This window comes from Carettochelys insculpta, chromosome 22 (genome assembly GCF_033958435.1).
Source record: "Carettochelys insculpta isolate YL-2023 chromosome 22, ASM3395843v1, whole genome shotgun sequence".
Classification (NCBI taxonomy): Eukaryota; Metazoa; Chordata; order Testudines; family Carettochelyidae; genus Carettochelys; species Carettochelys insculpta.
The window spans coordinates 5,840,546-5,857,848 of NC_134158.1; positions in this window are offsets into that span (position 1 = coordinate 5,840,546).

The following is a 17,303-nucleotide window of genomic DNA, read 5'->3' on the forward strand; positions in this document are numbered from 1 at the left end:
TCCACAGAGCCGACAACTGGTTGCAGACCCTGTGCATGCAGCATGGATCCCCAGCTGCAGCAGCAGCAGCCAGAAGCCCTGGGCTAAGGGCTGCTGCACACGGTGACCATAGAGCCCCGCAGGGGCTGGAGAGAGAGCGTCTCTCAACCCCTCAGCTGATGGCTTCCATGGCGGACCCCGCTATTTCGATGTGGCGGAACGCGGATTGGCTACACAGTCCCTACTTTGACGTTCAACGTCGAAGTAGGGCGCTATTCCCATCCCCTCATGGGGTTAGTGCCTTCGACGTCTCGCCGCCTAACGTCGATGTTAACATCGAAATAGCGCCCAACACGTGTAGCCGTGACGGGCGCTATTTCGAAGTTAGTGCCGCTACTTCGAAGTAGAGTGCACGTGTAGACACAGCTAAAGTGGAATATGACAGGATGAATGAATAAAAAGTTCACTTCAACTTGTTTTTCTGTCCCATCACGAGTGGTTTGACACAATCTCTGTGCTCTCTGCCCCAGGATGAAAGAAGTCTGAATTCACCTCTTGCTATTCCCAGTCACAACAGCTGCAGCTGAGCGCTCTCTCTCCTCATTGAATACAACGTTGTGGTCTGAAGGAAGTCGCCTTCTGCCTGCACATGAGCAGATCACAAGGGACGGGAAGTAACGGACACACAAGAAGACCCCAGAGAGTTGTGTGAAATGACAAGACCCCCAGCAGGATGCGGAGGCCACGTTGCATGGAAGGCTGGAGAACTGAACTTCTATTTGTGTGACAATTTGAAAACATGAGTTAAATCTGATGAAACGGTTGTGAAACCTTTGCCAGTTTTCCCTGTGATTCCACACAGCCCACCTTTGCCCGCACGGTCTCAGCCCTCATGGGCCCTCGCCACCAACCCCCTGCTGTAATTAGAACCCCACATTTCAATTCCTGGGGAAAACACTGGGTTACAGGGCTACGAGGGGCGAGGGGAGGGGAGGGCAGCAGGGCAGAAGGGGACAGACCCCAGGGCACAGGGAAGCCAGGGAAGGGGCAGGCACCAGGGGGCAGAGGGATGTTGGGGAAAAGGGGAGATCCAATGGGGCAGGGAGCACCAAGGGGAAGGACTGGTGCCAGGGGGAGGTGATGAGGAGGGGTGGGTGGTCAGGAACTGGTGCCGGAGTGACAGACTGGGGGGAAGGGGACAGGCAGGTGCCAGGGAGGTGGATGTGGGCAGAGGAGGAGCTGGCGCTAGGAGGGGGAGAAGGGGCAGGCGACGGGCAGTTACATGGGGAGGGGAGGATCAGAGTGAGAAGTAAGCCGCCAGCGGCAGGGGAGGGCTGTGGGGAAGGGTGGGAAGGGGTTGTGCTAAGGGCAATGTGGGCCAGGGCAGGCGAATGAAGGGACAGGCACGGAGGCGGGGGTGGGGGGGGGGACAGTCATTGCTTATGGTACAATGGGGCTGGACTGGCAGTGCCCATCCCCCCATGCCTTGGGGCAGAACAACATTCGTTCTGCACACGGAGGCACAAAACGAGAGGACCTGGATGGGGAGGGGCCGGGCCCCGGGAGGTGCAGGGGTGAGGGGAAGTGTCGGGGCTGAGGAGTGAGCAGGGGGTGGATGGGGGTGCAGAGGGAGGGGTGGGTAATGGACAGACCCGCCGACGGGGGGCACAGGGGACTCTGGGGGCGGCAGCACCAGGGTCTGGGTGGCGCTGAAGGATGACTGCCCTTGACCCCGCCCCGTCCTGTCATGGAGCCAGCCCCCCCCACCTGTGGGCAGGGGTAACAGGGCAGGGAGGGGCAAGGACAGAGGCGGGGCCGGGGGCAGAGGTGGGAGCAGAGCTCAGCTGGGGGCGCGGGGCAGAGGGGTGAGGAGAGGGGCAGGAGCCAGGACAGCACAGAAGGGGGAGGTGGGGGCATGGAGGGGCACGGGGTGGGGGCAGGGCAGGCACTGGGGCACGGCAGAGGGGGAGAGGAGGTGAGAGACGGGGCAGCAGAGGGGCTGCCGGGCAGCAGAAGGGGTGAAGTGGCGATGGGGCTCCAGGGGGCAGAGGATGTCCGGGGAGGGAGCAGGTGCAGGAGGCAGGTGAGGGAAGGCAGGGCAGGCTCCAGGGGCAGAACTGGGTGCAGGAGGGGCACAAGCCAGGGTGAGAAAAGGGTGGAGAGAGGCTGCGGAGGAGGAGGGGGAGATGGGCGCGGTGGGGAGTGGGGCAGGGGGCAGGGGGGGAACAGGAGACTGGCCGGTGCCGGGGGCAGAGCGGGGTTAAGGGCAGCAAACCCCAGGAAACCTCTGTTACTTTGGGGCCGTGTGTTTGCACTCAGAGCAGGTCGGTGCCGGCCCCACACACGCTGGGGCGCAGCCCTGCCCCCGGCGCAGCTGGGACTCTCCAGGCCACCCCATGGGCACCGCCTTCCAGCCAGCCACTCCCCACACCTGGCCCAGGTCCCCAGCCCCACACCGGGGTTGCTGTTCAGGGCAGAAGAGAGGGGAGCCAGGAGGACCCTCCACCTGGGCGCAGTCACTGGGGGTCAATCTCAGGTGATGCCTGCAGAGCGTGTCTGCACTGGGGTGTGCAGTGGGGCGCAGACATGGCGGTGCCTGGGGCTGTGATACCCCCTCCCCCGGTCACTGGGGTGGTGAATCAGTAATTACAGCGTCCCTGGAGCAGGGAGCTGGACTCTGGCTCCCGGGTGGGGCCGGACCACTGGGCTGCAGAGCCCGTCTCACTCCCCCGCTTGGGCCCAGGGCGTGGGGGTGTCATCAGCCGCAGACATTGAGGGAGCCCCAAATCACCCCCGCAGCCCAGTGGTTCCAATCCTCACTGGGGGGGCAGGGAGACCCACCTCCCAATTGCTGCCCCAACTCACACGGGGCTGGGGGGGACCTGGGGCTCCCAGCCAAGGCCCAGTCACGGGGCTGAACGGGGAGGGGAAGCGGTGACACATGGACACTAGGCAGTAAATGCGACACGGAAACTCAAACCGCCCCCAGCTCCACACAAACCTGTCTGAGCCGCTGCGGAGCCCAAGGCCCAGGGCCTGGGGGCGTGACTGTCCGCACCCCCGGCAGCGCAGTTACGGGCAGGCCAGGCTAGCGGCCGCAGCTGCCGAACACGCCACAGGTGCTGGTAGATCTGCTCCTGCCCTCCAGCCCCAGCCCCACGAATTGGCTGCAAATGGAGACGCTGCTCCCAGCTGAACTGTCTGCCCAGCGCCACTCGTCCCTGGGCTCTGCCAGCAGCACCCAAGGGTGTTCCAGCTCCCTGTGCCAGCAGTGCCCAGACACCCCCAGCGGTGCACTGAGGATGGCCAGTGACTTTCCAGTCACTCACTGCAGGCAGTGGCAGAGAAGCTGGTGCAGGGTTAGGCCAATGAGCAGCACTGGCACATGAGGTGGGGCTGCCCCAGGAACGAGGGTGGGGAACGTGGCTGGGTTTGCAAGACCTCGGAGAACAGATGAGTCTCTGGTTATAGAGATGCCCTGCCGGCGAAGGGGGATCAGGCCCAGGCTGCTGTTCAATCCGAGGACGGTGGGAACCCCCTTAGGGGCAGGGAAGTGACCCCTGCCAGGGATCATTTGTTCCCTCTGCTTGGCAAAGGGCCGTGGAACAGATGCTGCCCTGCGAGAACTCTGGATCTTTGCCACAGGGGACGTTGCTGTGGGGTGTGAGAGTTTCCAGTGCTGGTTGCGATGGGTAGCGAGGGAAGTAGGCCCCGGGTGTGAGCGTCAGAGGGAGAGGCCAGCTGGGGGGTTCAGACACTGCTCTCCTTACCAGGGACACCCTAGTTTCACTCCCAGGCTCAAAGCCAGGGAGTTTGGGGCATTTGAGTTGTTTCCCCCAGGACTCTGGAAGGACTCCTCTGGCAAATGATCCTGCCAGCCACTCTCGGGACAGCCGGCTCTGGGGGCCAGGGCTCTGGGCCCGATCTAAATGGGATTCTACATTTCAGGGTCTGAGCATATGGGTGCGACAGGAGCTCGGACTAGCCCAGGGGTGGGATTTCTTACTGACACTGGCCAAGCGACAGGAGCAGCCCAGCGACCAGAAGACAGGCTGACAGAGCTACTCTCAGAGCAGGAGAGAAGCCATCTGGATGTGCCTAGAGAGCAAATGGGTCAAGGCACTAAAAAAGGAACAGGGCCTCTGGCAGATTAAGGCTACGTCTACACGTGCACCCAACTTCGAAATAGCTTATTTCGATGTTGCGACATCGAAATAGGCTATTTCGATGAATAACGTCTACACGTCCTCCAGGGCTGGCAACGTCGATATTCAACTTCGACGTTGCTCAGCCCAACATCGAAATAGGCACAGCGAGGGAACGTCTACACGCCACAGTAGCACACATCGAAATAAGGGAGCCAGGCACAGCTGCAGACAGGGTCACGGGGCGGACTCAACAGCAAGTCGCTCCCTTAAAGGGCCCCTCCCAGACACACTTTCATTAAACAGTGCAAGATACACAGAGCCAACAACTAGTTGCAGACCCTGTATATGCAGCACGGACCCCCAGCTGCAGCAGCAGCAGCCAGAAGCCCTGGGCTAAGGGCTGCTGCCCACGGTGACCACAGAGCCCCGCAAGGGCTGGAGAGAGAGTATCTCTCAACCCCCCAGCTGATGGCCGCCATGGAGGACCCCGCTATTTCGATGTTGCGGGACGCGGATTGTCTACACGTCCCTACTTCGATGTTGAACGTCGAAGTAGGGCGCTATTCCCATCCCCTCATGGGGTTAGCGACTTCGACGTCTCGCCGCCTAACGTCGATTTCAACTTCGAAATAGCGCCCAACACGTGTAGACGTGACGGGCGCTATTTCGAAGTTACTGCCGCTACTTCGAAGTAGCGTGCACGTGTAGACGCAGCCTAAATCTGCTCCAGCTCCCGAGAAGCCCAGCAGGCACTGAATACAAAGTGCAGCACCTGAGTGCGCTGTGGACTGTTGATGTCTTCAAGGATCAACGATCTTCATCAATGGCTTAGATAATGGCACAGAGAGAACTGGTCTTGTGGCTACAGGAGAAGCGACGGATGTGGTGTACCCAGTCTTCAGTAAGTCTCCCACGATCTTCTGCTCACTAAACTAGGCAAATACAACTTGGATGGGGTCACTGTAAGGTGGGTGAGTAACTGGCTGGATAACTGGTCTCAGAAAGTAGTTATTAACAGGTCACAGTTATGTTGGACGGGCACAACAAGTGGGGTTCCACAGGGGGCAGTTCTGGGGCCAGTTCTGTTCAATATCTTCATCAGCGATTTAGCTATTGACATGGACAGTGCACTTAGTAAGTCTGCAGATCATCCCAAGCCGGGAGGGGCTGGAAGTGCTCTGGAGGACGGGGTCAGAATTCAAAATGATCTGGACAAACCGGAGAAATGGTCTGAGGAAAACAGGAGGAAGCCGAATAAGGACAAATGCGAAGTACCGCACTAAGGGAGGAACAATCAGTTTCACACGTACAAAATGGGAAGATGCTCCCTAGGAAGGACACTGCGGAAAGGGCTCTAGGAGTCAGAGTGGACCACAAGCTAAACATGAGTCAACAGTGTGATGCTGTTGCAAAAAACACAAATCGGCCTCTGGGCTGCATTAACAGGAGAGCTGTGAGCAAGACACGATCACTCTTCTGCTCTGCTCTGCACTGATGAGGCCTCAGCCGGAGCACCGTGTCTGGCTCTGGGCACCACATTTTAGGAAAGATGTGGAGAAACTGGAGAAGGTCCAAACAAGAGCAACTAAAATCACTAAAGCTCTAGAAAACATGGCCTAGAAGCCGGGCATTTTTTCCAGAAAAAAGGTGGAGAAATTCAAGCCCCAACCCATCATGCCTCCCCCATTGGCTTAATCCCCCTGCGTGGGGCCCAATCTGCCCTCCCGGTGGTTTAACCACCCCGCTGGTAAGGCTTGTGCTGTCCCCCAGGCAGCATATCTACCCCCCAGCAGGGCCCAGAATGCCCCCAGCAGCTTAACTGCCCCCCAGCAGCCGAGCCACTCCCCTGGGGATGAATCCTAAGTAAATGGTGGCCCTGGGCCACACCCCTATTGCTTCCCCCTCCCTCCCTGGATGCAGGGCTGTTTTGTGTTTTGGCAGCTCCTTGAAAATGGCGGCCCTGGGCGAGTGCCCAGCTCACCCACCCCAAAGACCGGCTCTGCTCCCAGTGGCTTAACTCTCAACGATGGTGGAACCTGAGCTGTCCACAGGCTTCAGCCCCCTCCCAGCCCCAGCACAACCTCCCTGCTCTAAATCAATATCCTCCCCCAGAACCAGGAACAACCAACCCCCCAAGTGAATGCCCTCCCTCTACCCTAGAGCCAGGCATCCCCTGCCCCTCAACTGAATCATAGAATTTCAGAGCTGGAAGGGACCTCAGGAGGTCATCTAGTCCAGCCCCCTGCCTCAAGCAGGATCAACCCCAACTAAATCATCCCAGCCAGGACCTTGTCAAGCCAGGAATTAAAAACCTCTAGGGATGGAGAATCCACCACCTCTCTAGGCAGCACATTCCAGTGATTCCCCACCCTCCTAGTGAAGTAGTTTTTCCTAATATCCAACTTACACCTCTCCCTCTGTAACTTCAGACCATTGCTGCTTGTTCTGCCACCTGTCACCACTGAGAACATTTTGTCTCCATCCTCTTTAGAGCTCCCCTTCAGGAAGTTGAAAGCTGCTATAAAACCACCTCTAAGTCTTCCCTTCTGTAAACGAAACAAGCCCAAATCCCTCAGCCTATCCTCACAGGTCACGTGCTCCAGCCCCTTAATCATTTTTGTTGCCCGTCGCTGAACCTGCTCCAGCAAATCCACATCCTTTTTATACTGGGGGCCCCAAAACTGGACCCAATACTGTGGATATGGCCTCACCAGTGCCAAATAGATGGGAATAACAGCTTCTCCAGATCTACTTGAAATGCTCCTCCTAATGCACCCCAACATGCCATTGGCCTTCTTGGCTACAAGGGTGCACTGTTTACTCATATCCAGCCTTTCATCCACCATAACCTGTATGTCACTTTCTGCTGTACTGTTGCTTAGCCAGTCGTTTCCCAGCATATGAAAACGCTTGGGATCCTTCTGTCTCAAGTGTAGGACTCTACACTTCTCCTTGTTGAACCGCATCAGATTTCTTTTGACCCAGTCCTCCAATTTGTCCAGGTCACTCTGGATCCTCTCTCTACCCTTCAATGTATCTACCTCTCCCCCTACCTTAGTGTCATTCACAAACTTGCTGAGGGTACAGTCGAGTCCCTCCTCAAGATCATTAATAAATATGTTGAACAACACCGGCCCCAGAACCAAGCCTTGCGGCACTCCGCTTGAAACAGACCACCATCCAGAGACTGAGCCATTGACGACTACCCGTTGGGCCCGACCATCAAGCCAGCTTTCTATCCGTCTTATAGTCCATGGATCCAATCCATATTTCCTTAACTTATGGATAAGAATGTTGTGGGAGACCGTATCAAAAGCTTTGCTGAAGTCAAGGTATATCATATCCACTGACTTCCCCATATCCATAGTGCCTGTTACCTCGTCACAGAAGCTAATCAGATTGGTCAGGCAGGACTTGCCCCTGGTGAATCCATGTTGACTACTTTTGATCACTTTCCCCTCTTCCAAGTGCTCCAGAATGGATTTCTTGAGGATCCCCTCCATTATTTTCCCAGGGACTGAGGTAAGGCTGACGGGTCTATAGTTCCCTGCATTGTCCTTCTGTCCTTTTTTAAAGATGGGCTCTACGTTTGCCTTTTTCCCGTCATCCAGAATCTCTCCCGATCTCCAAGAGTCTTCAAAGATAATGGCCAAAGGCTCAGTAATGATGTCTGCCAATTTCCTGAGTACCCTTGGCTGCATTAAATCCAGACTCATGGATTTGTGTACATCTAGTTTTTGTAAGTAACTCTTACCTCGTTCCTTCCCCGCCAATGGCTGCCTTCCACCTTCCCATATTATACTGTATAGCACCATAGTTTAGGAGCTGTCCTTTTCTGTGAAGACTGAGGCAAAAAAAGCATTGAGTAGTTCAGCCTGTCTCACATCATCTGTCACTCAGTAACTGCCTTCATCCAGTTACAGCCCCACACCTTCCCTGATAACTCTCTTATTGTTAACCTGCCTCTAGAAACCCGTATTGTTACCATTGCAAAAGTAGAAAGAGTTATATTGTAAAAGAGAGATGAAGTATACTGTAATAATAGTATCAGTTCAAGGAATACTGTTTGTCCCTGACCAGGAAAGAGAAGATTATGTTAACGTTGTTTGTAGGTATGCAGGATGGATCAGAGTGGAGCCAGGTGTGTCTGGGATAACAGAAAAAGGAACATTAGGTGTTAGACAGAAAGTAATTGAGATAACCACGGAGATAAGGACCGGAGACTGCTGAGGCTTGATATGGAAATGAAGATACTTGACTAGTCTCATGGCAATCATGTGAGTCTTGCACCTTTTGTAATCTTGTTAATTTTGCTTTCCTTCGTCTGTATAAATCAAGGGGTTTGAGCCCTGTATGGCACTCACATTTTCTGGGTGCATTAGCAGAGCGGGTTTGCTAATAAACAGAGTGCTCTGACAAATCTGGGAGTCCTGAGTCTGACTTTGACAATTAGGAGGTCCCACCGAGATGGCAACCATCTTCGCCGAGGCCGTGTGATCCCTGACCATCTTGCAGGATGACTGTGGCAGCCAGCATCTGGTCGTTTGGCCTGAGCGGTCCTCCGCCAGAATGGAAAGGTACACGACCATAGCGTAGTCTATGCCATTGAACCTATTGGTTCCCACTCTGTTCTGGTAGGGATCCTGGGATCTGACATCAGGACTCTGGTCAGATAATTATTTCTATGTTTTGTCTGGTCTGTGGACTGACCTGTCTCTGTGTCTATCTGTCCTCCCTGTGGAGTGTTTGAGTCTGGGCACCGTCTCTGTCCGGGGATCGGCCGACCAAGGGGTTCTCATCCCCACGGTTTGAATAAGTGAAATCTGCACAATTGCAGCCGCACCACACCTTGGGTACAACCCTTGCTGTGAACGCAAGGGAGACTGAGGCAGTAGCCTGTGGGCTCCTTTTGTGTGCTGCACCGGGTACCGCTCTGAAGAACCCGAATTTCCTTCTTGTATGATTGGTGTGTGAGAAGTCCTCCTGCATGGGTAACCAGACGTCTAAGTCAGGCCAGTTCCTTAAAGGGACGCCGGCTCATTTTATGTATTTTAAGAAGGGTCTGGACTCCTGTAAATTTCTGGAAAAATGGTCTAGCTTGACTCTGGGGGATCCCAAATCACAGTGGCCACTGATAGGTTCTTGGGACGAAGACCGAGTGGACATCTTAAAAGACAAACTTGGTCTCCCCAAAACTAAATTGGCTAGAGGGGAGGCAGACAGCTTCATGCAGTGGTGGGAAGAGGCAAATCGTAGATGGACCAAATCGAAGCTCGCCTCCCTCAAAACTTCTAATGATAAATTAAAGGTCCTATTGGATGCAGCCTCTCCCACCACCAGGCCGCAGTTCTGCGCAATGATCCAGATCGAACCCGACCCCCTCTGTACTCTTGCCCCAGTGAGGGAAAAGAGGAAGAAGGGGCTTCGGTAATTTCCGATGATGAACACGAAGAAAATACCCTCATTGGCCTCGCAGCCCTGCAGAGTGTTCAAGGTCCAACAACCCCACAAAGAACCCCTGCAGGTTTGAACTGCAAAGATTCTCCTGATTCCTCTTTCGACACTCCCAATTTAATGATCTCACCATCACCCTCTCGCCCTCTTCCCTCTGCCTCCTGGAGAAGAGCCCCGATGGAAGGTGGGAAAAGGACCCTGACAAACCTGTTCTGGCCCCCTTGCAGGTCCTTATGATGGAAGGGGGTGGCCCCACTTGGAGTCATAAACCCTGGACTCGTACAGAACTTTTGTCAGTAATCAAAGGTTTTCCTAAGCCACAGGAAAATCCTATTAAACTTGCTGAGGAATTTTTGCTGGTCTGTGAAACCTATGAACCCTCTGAGACAGACCTCCTCCTACTGTGTAAACAGTTAGTCTCTACCAGCCAGTATGAAAACTGGCTGACTGCAACAAATCGGCCAGCTGCGGCACGCCATTCGACCACGAAAGACACTGGCCCCAACACCGTGTATAGAGACCAGTGTAGGGTTATTTGGAGGCAAAATTATAATTATACTGTAATTCATCTTTCTCTTACAATATAATTCTTTCTACTTTCACAATCCCTCCTTTTGGTCGAGCAACACCTATGACCAGTGTTACCGAAAATTCAGTCCGCCTAGCTGAGAGCCAGTAACAACTAGACAGGGATAAGGAAGTTTTCTTTATTCTGCAGAAAGAAAGGAGAGCCAAGTACCTTGGTACAAAGACTCTGCCTGGATACAGAGCTGAAGGTCTTTTTTATACAAACATTGAGATAAACTCCAGCCAAGCTAACATCTCATTGGTGTTTACCCCAAGTTCTCATAACAACGTTTCTCTACACAAGCAAAAGCAAGCACAGGAAAAAACTGGTTAAGGGCTAGTTCCAGCCGCTTCTGTGAGTACTGGGGGGTGTAGTTCAGAAGTTTAAGGTGCTGTGTACGTGACTTGCCCGCTTTTATACAATGGCTGCTATTTGGCTGCTATTTGGAGATAGCTGCGAGCTGCCCAGACCGAACTTTTCTGTGACACCAGCAATTACTGGGTTCCACACATTAACCGTTCTTTGTCTCTCTGTTCATCAGTGATATTTAAAATCATCAGATTAGCACTCTGGTTGGGGGTAGCTCGCTCTGTGACATGTCTTGCACAATTTTGGGTACAACAAGAGATTAACTGAAAACATACAAAAATCATTAAGATCCCAAACAGGATAGTCAGGGCTCCCTGAAACAACCAGTTTCCTATGCCAGAGAAATTGAACAAGCCACTTAGCCATTTCCACAGAGAACTGGGCTCTTTGTGGGGAAGATATGCAATCTGTGCCAAATGGCTAGCACGATCTATGACATCACTGGTGTTGTCAGGTATATATACACAACATTCTTTTCCAATGAGAGCACAGGTCCCTCCTTTTGCTGCCAGCACTATACCCAGTGCTGGCCACCTGTCAGATCACTCCCGTTTCTTTGGCGAGGGCCCCTAAACTTTCTCCGGTTTCATTTCCCATGATTTCAACTACTGCGTGTAACCTCAGGAGCCTTTTTGCATGATGCATTACTCTCCCAAATGGGACAAAGGAACCACCAATAGCCTCTTCCCAAGTTAAGGGGCTTATGTGATTCACATACCATTGGGCATCTGACAAGTCCCTCCTTTTTCGCCTAAGATTACGGAGGCGTTCTCGTGGGAGGGACTCTAGCACTTGGAATTGTGGGAAGAGTTGGGCGGGATAAAAGACACCCGACTAGTTAACTGGTAACGCGGTATAGGCTTTTGTCCCACAGACCCAATGATGCCCTATCAAAGCCGGGAAGGGTTGGTTGCTCCCGTTTGCCATATAGGTGTCTACAAAAGAGGAGTAATATCCCCCAAAGGGCACAAGGTAATTCTCCTTAGAGGGAGAGGTGTTATTTGCACGGCATTGAAAGTCTGTGCTGTTCTCACTAGGGTGGTTGTAGGGGGAGCATGAGATTGATTTCCCTGTTTGATCCCAGGTTGAGAAAAAATTCACATCCCTAGACCCGGTCCGCCATTCTCCAATCTTGTCTGAATAGTCCCCTACACCACTGGTTACAATATAATGGAGACAACTGCTCCTCCCCAGATTCAGCCCTGTCCCATTACATACCCAACACCAGTGACCTTCTCCCTCCACCACACTTACGCATTTAGATACAGTTATTCCCACTGCTTCCCAAGTGTCATTACTGTTCCACGTCTTGTTAAACGGCTGAAGTCCTCTGGTGAGGCCTGGAGAATGAGGTGGAATTGCCAAGACGGGAACACCAGCTTGTGAGTGGGCTGGGATGTGGCTGCAGACCCAGCAATTAAAGCTGTTAAGAGTCTGAGCTATCCATACTTGCTATTGAATAAAAGAATTGTCATTGCCATCGTGGATTCCCCAGACCTTAAGACACCAGTGGCCGAGGAGCAGGTACCACCAGAGGCACATGTTGCAGGAAAGACCCTTTGGTTCTGACAACCTCAACTGAGGGAACCGCAGTCATGGTTTTATGTCCACCAGGCAGCAGGCACTAGGCTCACTACTGCTTCTTCTCGGGCCTTGCCTTTGGTCATCGTCTGCTTCTGGCAACCCTTGCGGGGGCGTAGGTTGTAAGGTATTGCAGGCTGTTCCTCTACATCTTCTTCTGGAGCCAAAATTGACTCTGTGTGGTTCTGAGGTGATGATTGGTCCGCTGAGGGGGGTGCACGTATCCACGCTGCAATGCCAGATCGCTCAATAGCCATATGGGTAGTGAGCAGCACCTGATGTGGGCCCTTCCACCGGGGCTCCAAGGCGTGTTTTCGATGGTGGTGTTGTATGTAGACCCAATCACCTGGCTCAAGGGCGTGGCAAGCGTCAGAGGTGGGTTCCATTGGCCAGACGGCTCGAACCTGCGAATGGAAGTGACTTACAGCTTGCATCAGTCCCTTGCAATACGGAAGGAGTGTACTGTGAGTCAAGTTCAGGTCTGAGACTGGAGTAATGGTAGCCATTGCTCGCATAGGGTGCCCCATAACAATTTCAAAAGGACTCAATTTATGTCTTTGGGATATGGTGGATCGAATTTCCATAAGGGCCAGTGGTAAGGCCACTGGCCAGCTTAATCCTGTAGAGTCACAAATTTTTGCAAGCTTATTTTTTAGCACACCATTTTGTCTTTCAACTGCACCTGTGCTCTGTGGGTGGTAGGGACAGTGCAACAGGTGTGTGACATGCAATACACAATCCAGGTGTTGAACAAGTTGTCCGGTAAAATGTGTACCCCGGTCACTGGACAGAGTGGCAGGAATTCCTTTGGCAGGCTTAGTATGATTTAAAAAACATTTGGCAACAGACAGTGAATCAGCTTTGTGACAAGTAAAGGCTTCAATCCAACCTGAAAATAAGCATACGAGAACCAAAATGAAATCCTATCGCTGACACTTAGACATTTGTACAAAATCAAGTTGCCAATGCAAGAACAGTTACCTGAGCTACCTTTACAGGTTTGCCAACATTGTACCTTTGGCAAGTGGTACAGGGGGCACAGTGGTGGGCTGCAAAAGAGCTAAAATGGGGGGCCCACCATCCTGCCTTAGTTACAGCAGAGACCATCCCCTCCTTTCCGACATGCAAAACACTGTGTAGTAGGGCAGCCAGAGATGGGTAGAGTGAAAAGGGGGCCACAAAGGCACCAGTAGGCAAAGGGAATTGGGGTGTAGAGGCAACCTTGGGCAACCCAGGAGTCTTTTTCTGCTTCTGGGGCAGAGTCTTGGAGCAGGGTGAGGTCAGAAAGGGATGGCGGTGGTACAGAAACAGAAAGGGACCCGAGAAACGCATCTGGGGAAGGTTCTATGGCAGCAGCATATTTAGCAGCAGCAGCAGCAGCAGCAGCAGCAAATGCATTACCCTTAGCAACCTCAGTATCTGCTGTTCAGTGGCCAGGGCACTTAACAATAGCTAAGGCAGATGGGAGTAAAACTGCATAGAGGACAGGAGAAATGTAGGGGCCATTCTTGCTTGGGGTACCAGAAAAGGTAAGGAAACCCCAAGCTTGCCAGAGGGTGCCAAAGTCATGTACAACCCCAAAAGCGTATCGGAAGTCGATGTAAATGGTGGTGGAGTGTCCCTCAGCCAGAAAGCAAGTGTGGGTTAGGGCAACTGGTTCAGCGACTTGCGCTGAGGTCGCAGAAGGTAAAGACACAGCTTCCAGGGTTTCAGAGAGCGACATCCTGCAAGGAGATGACTTCATTGTCTCGAAAACAGGAACCGTCAGTGAACAACACAAGGTGGGAGTTAGGGAGAGGGACATGCGAAAGGTCAGGGCGCAGGACGGTGACAGCAGAGACAGTTGCAAGGCAGTCGTGGGGTTCACCGTCATCAGACAAAGGAGAGAGAGTGGCAGGGTTCCACTGAGGACAGTGCTTTATGGTGATATGCGAAGCCGAAAGCGGTAAAAGTTCATACCTAGTGAGGCGGGCAGAGGAAAGGTGAGCTCTATTACGTTGTAGCAGGAAGGTTTCTACAGAGTGAGGGACCATGAGAGTAAGAGGAGAGCGGAGGACAAGGGACTCAGACGCTTCTCAGCCACAGCACTCAGGCAGGGGGGTAAACCCTGGACAACAGGATCCCAGGTGGCAGAGAAATAAGCCACTGAACGATTTTTGTCATCATGCTCCTGAGTAAGAACCCCAAGTGCACAACCAGATTGCTCGTGGCAGAAAAGGGTAGAAGGCTCAAGCTGCTCCTTGCAAACAGGGAGGAACTAATAGGGAAGGTGGAGGTGGGGGACAACCTGGGAAGCAGTGATCATGAGATGGTAGACTTCAGGATACTGACCAAAGGAAGGAAAGAGAGCAGCAAATTACACACCTTGGACTTCAGAAAAGCAGACTTTGACTCCTTCAGGAACCTGATGGGCAGAATCCCCTGGGATACTGCCATGAAGGGAAAAGGAGTCCACGAAAACTGGCAGTATTTTAATGAGCCCTATTGAAGGCGCAGAAGGAAACTGTCCCGATGCACAGCAAGAGAACTAAATATGGTAGGAGACCAGACTGGCTTACTGGGGAAATCCTTGGAAAACTTAGGCACAAGAAGGGAGCTTACAAAAAGTGAAACTTGGACAGCTGTTTAGGGAGGGGTATAAACGTATAGCTTGGGAACGCAGGGCAGTTGTCAGGAAGGCGAAAGCGCGGCTGGAATTGCGACTCGTGAAGAATGTGAACGATAACAAGAAAAGTTTCTACGGGCATGTTACCAAGAAGAAGGTGATCAGAGAGCACGTGGGGCCCCTACTGGATGAGGGAGGTAACCCACTGACAGATGATGGAGGGAAAGCTGAAGTACTTAATGTTTTCTTTGCCTCTGTCTTCACGGACAAAGACAGCTCCCAGACTAATGCAATAAGTGATGCATTGTGGGATGAAAGTGAACAGCCTCTGGTGGGAAAAAAACAGGTTAGGAGCTATCTAAAAAAGCTAAACGTACATAAATCCATGGACCTGGACCTAATTCATCCGAGGGTTCTGAGGGAGTTGGTGTATGTTGTTGATGAGCCCTTGGCCGTTATCTTTGAAAAGTCGTGGAGATCGGGAGAGATCCCGGATGATTGGAAAAAGGCAAATGTAGGGCCCATCTTTAAAAAAGGGAAGAAGGATGATCCAGAGAACTATAGGCCAGTCAGTCTTACATCAGTCCCTGGAAAAATCATGGATGGGCTCCTCAAGGAAGTCATTTTGAGGCACTTGGAGGAGGGGAGAGTGATCAGGAATAGTCAGCCTGGATTCATGAAGGGCAAGTCATGCCTGACCAATCTGATTAGTTTCTACAATGAGGTAACTGGCTCTGTGGATAGGGGAAAATCAATGGATGTGATTTATCTTGACTTTAGCAGAACTTTTGATACGGTCTCCCATAATATTCTTGTCGGCAAGTTAAAGGAATGTGGATTGGATAAAAGGACGGTAAGATGGACAGAAAGCTGGCTAGAAGGTCGGGCTCAGAGGGTAGCAATCAATGGCTCGATGTCGGGATGGCGGTTGGTTTCTAGTGGAGTGCCCCAATGTTTGGTTCTGGGTAACGTTCTGTTCAACGTATTTATCAGTGACCTGGATGAGGGGTTGGATTGCACCCGCAGCAAGTGTGTGGATGACACTAAGTTAGGGGGAGAGGTAGATATGGTTGAGGGTAGGGACGGGGTCCAGACTGACAGACAAACTGGAAGACTGGGCTGCAAGAAATCTGATGAGGATCAATAAGGGAAAGTGCAGAGTTCTGCACTTGGGCTGGAAGAATCCCAAGCGTTGTTACAGGCTGAGGTCCGGCTGGCTCGATAGTAGTTTTGCAGAAAAGGATCTGGGAGTTGTAGTGGACAAGAAGCTGGACATGAGTCAACATTGTGCCATTGTAGCCAAGAAAGCTAATGGCATATTAGGTTGCATCAAGAGGACCGTTGCCAGTAGATCCAGAGAAGTGATTGTTCCTCTTTATTCAGCTTTGGTGAAGCCGAATCTGAAGTACTATGTCCAGTTCTGGGCCCCCAGTTATAGGAAGGATGTGGATACACTGGAGAGGGTCCAGCAGAGGGCGACCAAAATAATTCGGGGGCTGGAGCAAATGACTTATGAAGAAAGGTGGAGGGAATTGGGACTGTTGAGTCTGCAGAAGAGAAGACTGAGGGGGGACTTGATAACAGCCTTTAACTTACTGAAGGGAGGCTGCAAAGAGGCTGCAGAGAGGCTGTTCACAGTGGTCACGGATGGCAGAACATGGAACAATGGTCTCAAGTTGCGGTTGGAAAAGTTGCAGTTGAACATTAAGAAAAACTTTTTCACTAGGAGGGTGGTGAAGCACTGGAATGGTCCACCCAGGGAAGTAGTGGAGTCTCCATCCCTGGAGGTGTTTAAGTCTCGCCTTGACAAAGCCCTGGCTTGGCTGATCTGATGGGTTTGGTCCTGCTTAGAGTAGGGGGCTGGACTTGATGGCTTTTTTAGGTCTCTTCCAGCTCTATTGTTCTATGATTCTATGCACCCCCAGTCACGAACTCCCCACCTCAGCCATAACACCCTGAGTCACCAACCCCTCACCTCAGCCATAACCCCCCAGTCACCAACCCGCCACCTCAGCCAAAGCCCCCCAGTCACCAACCCGCCACCTCAGCCAAAGACCCCCACAATCAACCCCCCACCACAGCCATAGCCCTCCAGCACCAACCCCCCACCTCAGCCACAACCCCCCATTCACCAATCCCCCACCTCAACCATAATCACCCAGGCGCAAACCCCCCACCTCAGCCATAATGCCCCCAGTCACCAACCCCCACCTCAGCCATAACCCCACAGCCACCAACCCCCCACCTCAGTCATAATCCCCAGGCACCAACCCCCCAACTCAGCCATAACCCCCCCAGTCGCCAACCCCCCACTTAGCCATAACCCAACAGCTACCAACCCCCCACCCCAGCCATAACCCCCAGCACCAAACCCCCACCGCAGCCATAAACCCCCCTATCACCACCACCCCCCTCAGCCATAAACCCCCCCATCACCAAACCCCCACCTCAGCCATAACCCCCAGTCACCAACCCCCCACTTAGCCGTAACCCAACAGCTACCAACCCCCCACCCCAGCCATAACCCCCAGCACCAAACCCCCACCGCAGCCATAAACCCCCCCATCACCAACCCTCCACCTCAGCCATAACAACCCCA